At 41.5% G+C, this 9572-nt stretch overlaps 1 long non-coding RNA gene across 1 annotated transcript; it reads right to left on the reverse strand.

The window, feature by feature from the left end:
• Positions 1–321: 321 nt before the first annotated feature.
• LOC143841780 (uncharacterized) lies at positions 322–9229 on the reverse strand. The gene is made up of 3 exons (XR_013232821.1): positions 9132–9229; positions 3216–3328; positions 322–797 (listed from the first exon to the last, which is right to left on the reverse strand). It is a non-coding gene; the product is annotated as an uncharacterized LOC143841780 (long non-coding RNA).
• Positions 9230–9572: the final 343 nt, after the last annotated feature.

Raw genomic sequence — 9572 nt, forward strand, 5'->3', positions numbered from 1 at the left:
ATGGGAAGTTTCTTGCTAAGAAGATACATCTAAGGAGTTCTGGAGAAACCAATAACAATCTTGACTTTTCCCAGAATCCCTGGGTAAGGAAGCAACATCAGGGGTTGCCTGGGCTCTATGGCTTGTTGTTGGAAACCCAGAAGAACTGATTTGACCATTATATGAGACTAGAAGCTGGACCACAGTTCTGTTGCATCAGGGCTCCTCTTATGTTCTTACACCTAAGTGACAGTATCCATGAAAGACTTCCAGGTGCAGGCCTTCCTTCAATTAGGTTAGATCAGCCATTTTAATAAACAAATTAAACCCAGTTTCCTTGTATTTTTTATTTGAGGGGGCGCTGGAGACAATTTCTAAATCCAAAATATAAGAACTTTTTATAAGCAGTATAAATACATTCCTTGTCATCCAGTATTTCCCTTGTTGTCAAGTACTGTGCTTGGCATTGGAACTTTCAGGCTTGCCTTTCTTTCAGTGCGGAAAGATCCCAGTTTCTTTTTTAAATTTCCTATGTAGGGCAGTCCCCCCCCCAAAAAAAACACCCTTTATTTGGTTCATTCTCTGACTTCTGGCTTCCAAAAGTCATATTGCATGCACACCTGATGTCTTTTATCAGTGACATCTTCACTTGCTTTAGCAAGTAGTGGCAAAACTCTGAAGGATGAATGCAGTGGAAATAAAGCCGCTGGCTGATCTGTCTTCCTGAAACACACTCCACGTCCATTGAAGCTATCAATACTGTTGACTTTATTGGGTAATTTGTGGTGTTCTTGCAACACAGTTTCATTCGCTCCAAACTAATAGGAGAAAGAGACAGTGCATCACAGCTGATTCTGATAGTGGGAGAGAAGAACTTTTTTTGTTCACAGGATAGGCGGGGAAATTAGCTTTGGCCTCTGTTGACTCTACTCGGATAGGGAATCACTATTGAAACAGTTGCCTGTTTGTCGACACTGCTGTCTTGCTGTAACCCTTGCTGTTGTGCTTTACCCACATCTAGAAACTGATCCAAAGATCAGGAAGATGAATAGAAGTATTGCTGTTCACTTCTAGAGCCTCTGAGAGAAACATGCAATGCTAGTTCGTCCACAAGGGCAGCAACATTTCCAAACTCTTATCTCCATATTGTGCAGAGTTTTTGTGAGAAGACTATGACCACAGACTTGCAGAGGAACTTCAGCCTGTTTCAGGTGTGGGCAAAAATGCTGGTTTGACTTCAGGTCTGGCTTTGCTATGTGTGAGCGGCTTACAGATTCCTAACAGCCAATAAGAGAAACAACAATCCCCCAAAATCAAAATACAGTTCTTTAACATGGATTGGTGATGATCTACTAACATGTAATACACACAACTGATAGAATGGTTAACCTGAAAAAAGAAAATGTCAATTCACTCAATATTCAGGGAACAAATGGGGAGGATATCCAAATGGTACAATGAACTTCCTTTCTCCCTTCAACTGAGTTGCATACACACTGTAGTCTTAGGCATTGATTGGAATAAGATGCTTGTTTTAGGATATCTGTTAAGTCAAGGACGTATGCCTCGGCCAGAAGAATGTAGCCTCTTTCAGACAATATATCCAGTAGTACTGATGTTCCAGCAATTATGTGCACTGGGGGCACTGCTCCTAGTGCTCCTAATCTGCATATTGTCTGAACAGGGTTAACAAATGTATTTTGTATGTATGAACAGTTTCAGTTCCCTGACCTGGCCCCAGGCTAGCCCAATCTGGTTAAATTTTAGAAGATAAGCAGGGTCAGCTCTGGATAGGATTGGGTGGGAGACAACCAAAGAAGTCCAGAGTTACTATGCAGATGCTATGGCAAACTACATCTGAATGTCTCTTGTTTTGAACCCCCATGGGGCTGCTAAAACCACAGCTTAAGTTTGTATGAGCCAGAATGCTGGAAGGTCCGGTCGTCAGTTTGTGCATATCAAAGCTGTGTACACACGTGCAATATATTTGCATTCAGATAATATGATGACTGTGCATATTAGATGGATCTCCACACAGTTTCCATGGTCCTGGTATAAGTGTGCACTGTCTGAAAAGGGTGTTACTTTTTTCCTGCCATCTTTCTATATGTATGACATCTACACAAACTCTCAACATGGCCTCAAACATGGAGCATCAGTGCAAAATGACAGGAGGTCATATGTATATATGTCTCCACATTCAGGTTATATCTGGCAGAGTCTTATTTGTACATATGTACCCTGTCAAAAAATAGAAGAAATGGAGGTAGTGACAGATTTTATTTTCCTGGGCTCCAAGATCACTGCAGATGGGGACTGCAGCAAAGAAATTAAAAGTCGCTTGCTCCTGGCAAGGAAAGCTATGGCAAATCTAGACAGCATCCTAAAAAGCAGAGACATCACCTTGCCAACAAATGTGCATCTAGTCAAGGCTATGGTCTTCCCAGTTGCAATATATGGCTGTGAAAGTTGGACCATAAGGAAGGCCAAGCGTTGGACTGCAAGGCAAACAAACCGGTCAGTCCTAGAGGAGATCAGCCCTGCCTGCTCCTTAGAAGGCCAGATCCTGAAGATGAAACTCAAATACTTTGGCCACCTCATGAGAAGGAAGGACTCCCTGGAGAAGAGCCTAATGCTGGGAGCGATTGAGGGCAAAAGAAGAAGGGGACAACTGAGAATGAGGTGGCTGGATGGAATCACTGAAGCAGTGGGTGTGAACTTAAATAGACTCCAGGGAATGGTAGAGGACAGGAAGGCCTGGAGGATCATTATCTATGGGGTCGCAATGGGTCGGACACGACTTTGCACCTAACAACAACCCTGCCAAAGGCAAAACTGCTGGCATAGTAGGGTCCATTCATTCCTCTGGGGATACTCTCCCATGTACACAGTTCTTATGAGGAACTGTGATATTTTTGATACCTCATATCTGGAACATTGTCTTTTTGAATCAAAAACATGATAACTGCAACATTAATTACCTTATTTCCCCCTTTTAGCATTAACGAGAAAGGTTATATCACTGTTGTAGATAGCAAGAAATTGCTGTATGTCAGTACCTCACACCTATCTGCTTCTTTGGACAAGGCATATCAAAATATATCTTTGTTTCTAAAAGCCATAAATCTTAGCATCCATTGCATGTACAACATCATCTTCTCCATTTCAGAAGTAATAAAGCAATATAGGTGAGGTTGGGCTGCTTATGTGTAACAAAAAAACAAAACAAAACTTACTTTATAGCTCAACCACTATTGAGATTTTGAAGCCTGGTGCTAAAGGTTTGTCCTGAAGCAACTGACTTCTTTCTAGTTGTCCGTAAACTTCCAACCAGACTTCTTTTAAGCACCTAGAAAATAGAAATGTAAAATTTCAGCTTTTGTGCCTGATGTCTTTATATAGTACATTTGTTTACACAGTGATTACATTTTTAATTTAGAACATACTTTCTGTTAGAGCTGATATGGACACACAGAGCTAAACCGGCATGGAGGATTTTCACTCTTTTGATGATGTTATTAATTTATCTGAAATATAATCAATCTCTGTCATAGACTTGCTCAAACACACTAACCAAAGTCCAAGCACAGCCCAAGTCAAAGAAGAAGGGCATTTTCACACATCAAAAAAAATAGCGTTACACCAGCACAATGGCATAGCGCTTAATATTATCACACCTCTGGCTATTCTTCACCTTCTTGCTATCTCACTTTAATCTGTCGTCTTTTTGTGCTTCTTACACTCCACATTGCCATCTGGAAATGGCGGAAGAGAGCAACGCAGTTTACATGCAACTCTCTTCTGCCTGTCAATCAGTCCCCTTTCTCAGTGTTTTAAAGTAGCGATCCCCAACCTGTGGGCCTCGGACCACATGTGGGCCTTCGACTAATTGGAGGTGGGCTCTGAAGGACATGTTCTCTCTCTCCCCCCCGGCCCTTTACTTCATCCCCCCTGGCCCTTTACAACACACTTCGGGTGTCATTGACTCCCATCATTCCCAGATGGGACTATCTCATTGCAGAGAAACAAGCTCAGGGTTCCCATTGATTTGTCATTGTCATGAGTTAAAATTTCCATGAAAATAAAATGTTCCTTATGTTCATTGTTGTGGCGTGTCTGTATCTTATTTTGAAGGGATATTTAAACATTACCATAGCGATCAGAGAGCATTAGGGCAGTGGTTGAGAGTAGAGGAGTAAACTACTCCCTCACCGGGCCTCAGTAAAAGGCGTTGAGTGGTCCCCGGTGAGTGGTCCCCGGTGATAAAAAGGTTGGGGACCACTGTTTTAAAGGGCCCATGATGCCCACTAATACATATTTTTAATTCAATACTTCTCTGTTGAAATGCCTATGCATCTATGATTTTTTGAATATCACCCCTTATGGAATCATGAGTCTTGATACTTAAATAAAATAATCTCTCTCCTGATTTTTTTTGTGGGGTGGGAGACTTTAGAGAGGCATGTCACAACTTCGGGGAAAAAATATTTTTGACTTTACCTTCACACTTGTATGCCTATTCATTACTCCAGGCAGTTCAATTAAAAAAAAATCCCATCCCTTGGAGAAGGGAGAGGGAGGAGGGTCCAAGGGCTGGACATTGGAGGCGGACACAGCACTTCTTTGCCTCCATACATTTTCTTTTGCTGGTGGCCTGCTGGTTGCTCTCCTGTAGCTCACGCCTTTTAGGTTAGGGAATCCACTTTATGCGATCCCCCAACTAGCGCTTTAAAATGGAGGATGTAGATAGCAATTTGCTGCCTGGATGCTGGATGTTGGCGATGTCATGCGGAGTGGCCGGAATATAATGACTACCTAAGATAAGCATTTCACTACATTTAATGGGTGTGGAATGGCCCAAAGAGTTGTTTTTTATACTCTGCTTTTTACTACCCAAAGGAGTCTCAAAACAGCTTACAATCACCTTCCCTTCCACTCCGTACAACAGACACCCTGTGGGGTATATGGGCTAAGAGAGCACTGACAGAACTGCTCTGCAAGAACAGCTCTAATAAAACTTTGACTAGCCCAAGGTTATCCAGGGTCTCATTGTACCCAAGATAGAAGTGAAATGTAAACAATTCCTTATAAAATTACCATAAACCACCTAAGACACAATTTAAAAGGTTCATGGGCATAAAGCCAGAAGTAACTTCCCTATGCCTCAGGAGGAGAAGGAAAGGGGTTTGATAGCATCTACTTTGCCCTTCTCTTCTCTGATATGAAAAACTAGTTCATCTCCTGGTTCTAATAAGCATTTCTCAATGCTTCCCCCTTGGCTAAATAACAGCATGCTTGAGATGCAGGCTGTCTCTTTGACTTAATCTTCCACCCCATCCCCAGGTGCTGTTTGCAGACTTTGGGAGATTGCCTGGCAGCTTTGTCTTACGTCCATCCAGCCAATGACATCAAGGGAGTGTCAATTTTTGGCACATTCTGGTTTACTTGCTGACTCATTCCTACTTCCTCAGCATCAATGTCTATTTTTGTAGATTCCTCCCAGAGGATTTTCTCACTGAAACTCACAACTGCATGAACTGAGTTGTATAGATAATCTGATGAACGGGAACATTTTAAACTCACCAGTGAAAGTCTAAAAACACTGTCGTGCTCTGGTAAATGTTCTTACACTTTCATTGGAGTAATTAAGATAAGGCACAAAGTTGCAGGACATAGTGATATATTTGAAGTAAAAGATTTGGAAGGCTGGCATTGCCCATCATCTGATTCTCCTCCTAAGACATCTTTGTTTTCCCTGGTCAGTGACTCTTTATTGTGCTGAATCTGGTAAGCAATCATTTTACTATTACATAGAAACCACAGAATTAAAATAGTTCTTTCTCTTTTTATCTCATTTTAATTAGATTGTTATTATGCTAAAATGCCATCAACCTAACTGTAAATTAATTATGTAGATTCTTCTATGTAAGGCTACATTATTTTGCCAAATTTTCATCCAGCTATTTCCTATTCTATATTAATAGCAAATTTATCTCCAAATAAGGATGGGAAATGTCAGATTCCCACTTTTCTTGCCTTTTTTGCTGGCAATCTCAGAACCCAGATGCTAAGCACTGGAAATTTTTTTTTCTTCCAAGAGCAGCATCTGGTGCTTTGGCAGATTCCATAAGCAATTTTGTTTAACAGCTTTAAAGCTGCTTCTGGGTCTATTACATGGTTAATCTGATGGGCTGTCTGGTCTGACGTCCTCCTGGATGCCATATGCCAGCAGCTAGAGATGCAGTGAACTGTTTGCCCATTAGACTTACAATAAAAAAGCCAACCCCCAAAGCTGCTAAAATTCTCCACTTTACTGCTTTTCACCAATTAGATTCTCATTGATTAGTGACCTCCCACAGAACAGCAATACAAACATACCTGGAGCTGTTGCAGACCATGTAGTGACTGTTCAGAGAATCTATCAGAACAAAGTGATGTAAAGTGGAACCTGCATTTGTGTATGTGCAATAGCTATTACAACAGAGGGAAATTATTCTTTATGAGTTAAAGAATTCCATCACATTAGAGTAGGAACTCTGTAGCCAAATATTTTTGTGGCACTTTTGTTCTCTATGATTTCTCCGTCATCCAAGAAATCACCACTGTTGCTTATGGGTTGGAATTTTGCATTTGCATTTTTTCAGCTTTATATTTATTTTCAAAGTCCAAAAGTGGTGAAGAATAAGGGAAGATTAAATGTGAAACAAAAAGGATTTCAGAATATGTTCGTATTGAGACACAGCAGTACAAAGATTCAGACTATGGATGTGCACTAACAAGAAAATCTGGACCACTTCAGGTTTGAAAGAACCCACTCAAACTGGTATAAGCTCAGCTGAAGTGGCTGCTTCAGCCAAACCTTCGGATGAGGCGTTTTGGACATCACCAAAGTGATTTGGCTACAAAAGTCTCCACCCCTTCCTGCTCTGCCAGGCAAGCCAAAGCCATGCTACAATGGTGGGCATGGAGCTTGCTTTGGGGTCAGGAAAAGAGAGGGCCTACCTTCCCCTCATTGAAGCCTGCCCTCTACGGCTCCAGGGCAAGCAAGCTGGCACAGCTGCCTTCCCAGGCTGGTGCAGCGCCTGCCCCAGCTCAGCCTCGCCTGGGAAGTAGTGTGACATGACTTGACACCCAGCAGTATGGCAGGATGCTCCCCTCCTTGGCACACTTACTCTGTGGTGCTCAGGGGAGGTGGCAGCCATGGAGGCTGCTCCTCACGTCACCCCTCTAGCAGGCTGGCAGAAACCTGGAAGCGCTTCCCTCCGGATGGGGGTCAGGGGACCAGCCGCAGGTGAGTGAGGGAGTGAATGGCAGCAGGAACCCGGGCAGGGGGTGGGCCAGGGTAGGGCTCTCGCTCTTCTCTTTTCAGGGCAGGCCTTGCAAGCAGAACATTGCTCCAGGCAGGCGGGTGGGCACCGAGGCAAGCTGAAGCACACTCCAGACAGCTGCTTTGGCTGTCTCCCTGTAGGATTTTGCTCTCTGGGCTGTATTTGGTAGATTTGTCTCCGAAGCAACCTTGCCTTAGAGATTTTTTGACTGAAGCAGTCCGAAGCACACACCCCTAAACTGCAGACACTTGGGGAAAAACACATACACAAATTTTCCTGTATGGAAATATAGCTAAGCGAAGGAACTGGATATGTCTAAAAGTCTAAAAAAGTAATATTCCTTGGGATGGCTAAGAATAATTGGATTTCCAAACATCTATTAAGAGAATCATCCTACAGGATCAGACAAACAGTCAATCTACAGTTTTCTTCAGTGGCCCAGATGGCCATAACATCCAGAATCTCTACCTTCTGTTGTTCCTCAGTTACTGAGACAGTATTGAACAGGACACAAAGTAATTATATCCAGAAGTCCAAAGGACTTTTGTTCTTATGCTACACAAGATCTAAATGGATTCCTAATAAATTCCTGGTATACTTGCCACTACCTAAAGAGAAATGCTGCCATTTCCTTTCCTTTCCTTTTTTTTTTTTTTTTGGCCCCAAATAAGGGATAAAAGCATAGATGCAACTAGTAACCTTTTCTCCTTAACAGAAGCAAGAGAAGAGTCTTATAAATTCTATATGGCTATAAACAATTTTATCTATAGGTGTCCTAAGAAACATTTACTGGGAAACATTTCAATGAAGAATTGCAGAGAATGGCATAAAAACATGCTTTTTAGGAAACTGGTCATGATTCTTCTTATCTTGTAGTTTATTAGTTGCATGAACTGTGCCTGTAGGTAGCCAAAAAAAACATTATTACCAATGGAAGCAAGTAACCTGGAAATGAAACGTCATGCTGGTCAACCCCAAAGCAATCAGAAACCATAAAATAACTGAAGAGAAGTATTCAAAAATAATGGAGTGTAGCACAGACTATGAACACTGGTGTAAATCTACTGGTATTGTTAACATTAAAGTTCACTATGTTTGAAGGCAGTCAAAGTATTTTGAAAGACTGGCTGCTTTGACATGGTACATGATTGTGGAAAATAGGAAATGAAAATATATTACACTTTCTATTTTGATCTGCTTAAAAAAAATCATAACAGAGGTCAGGTATGTATTTCTTGAACTTATGTAACCCATCCCTCAATATGACAATGTAGACTTTTAAAAAAAGAAAGAGCTGTGGGCATGACTCAGATTCCACATTCCCTACACCACATCAGAAAGCCAGCAGTGAAAAGATATGATCACACTTTCACCAGGCAGAGCCACATCCTCAGACCCTAGCTGGGAGAGGCCACGAGATGGACAAGATTCAGAACACAATTACAAAACTCAGGAAGTCTGGATAGACCAAGCTTCCTGCAAGGTAATCTGTCACCACCCTAAACTCCAAAACCCAGTTTGGGGTTTATGGGTTCTGGGTTTGGAGTTTACCCAGAATGGTTCCCTAAACTCCAAAACCCAGTGACAGCTCTGGAGACTATCACGGATTTACAACAGGTATCTCAAATTTTATCCAGAGCAGAAAGACCACAAATAGACTAAAAGGCATAGAAAAGGCACAGGATTCCTACTAAGCTTGTTCAAGAAACAGACAAGTCGTAAAAATTATTTTGATTTTATTAAAGGTGCACAAAAGTAAATTTAATACTAGCAATGAGAAAATAAGAACATTGTTTAGTATATCTAGCTAAGCACAGTACTCACACAGTAAGACAGGAATTGCAAAGTTCAGAAACATAGAGAATCCAAAGTTTCAAAATGGTCCAACACAACACTGTAGGGTGAAGACAAAGCAGGTAAGCCAATCAGGTATGACAAAGGTATATTGCAAACTGAATTCCTTTATGGATAAGTTCCACATGGGCATTCCAGAACAAAACCAATCATATTAATTTGACAATTAATTAATAAACCAATGGGGTCCCAAATGCTAGGGCAGAAGACTTTAGAGAGAACCAATCAAAACTTTAGGTAAAGAATGCTGGTGTCATTGGATTCAACTTAGCAACAGGGCCATTCTCATAACAACTAATTGCTTGCATCTGGGCCTAGTTAGCTTATCTCACGGAGCCTCTCTGGTACTACTGCTCAAGGACACTGGTGCAAGATCTCAGAAAAAGAACAAACTAAAGAATGCATACTTTC

Source organism: Paroedura picta, chromosome 7 (assembly GCF_049243985.1).
Source record: "Paroedura picta isolate Pp20150507F chromosome 7, Ppicta_v3.0, whole genome shotgun sequence".
NCBI classification, from domain to species: Eukaryota; Metazoa; Chordata; class Lepidosauria; order Squamata; family Gekkonidae; genus Paroedura; species Paroedura picta.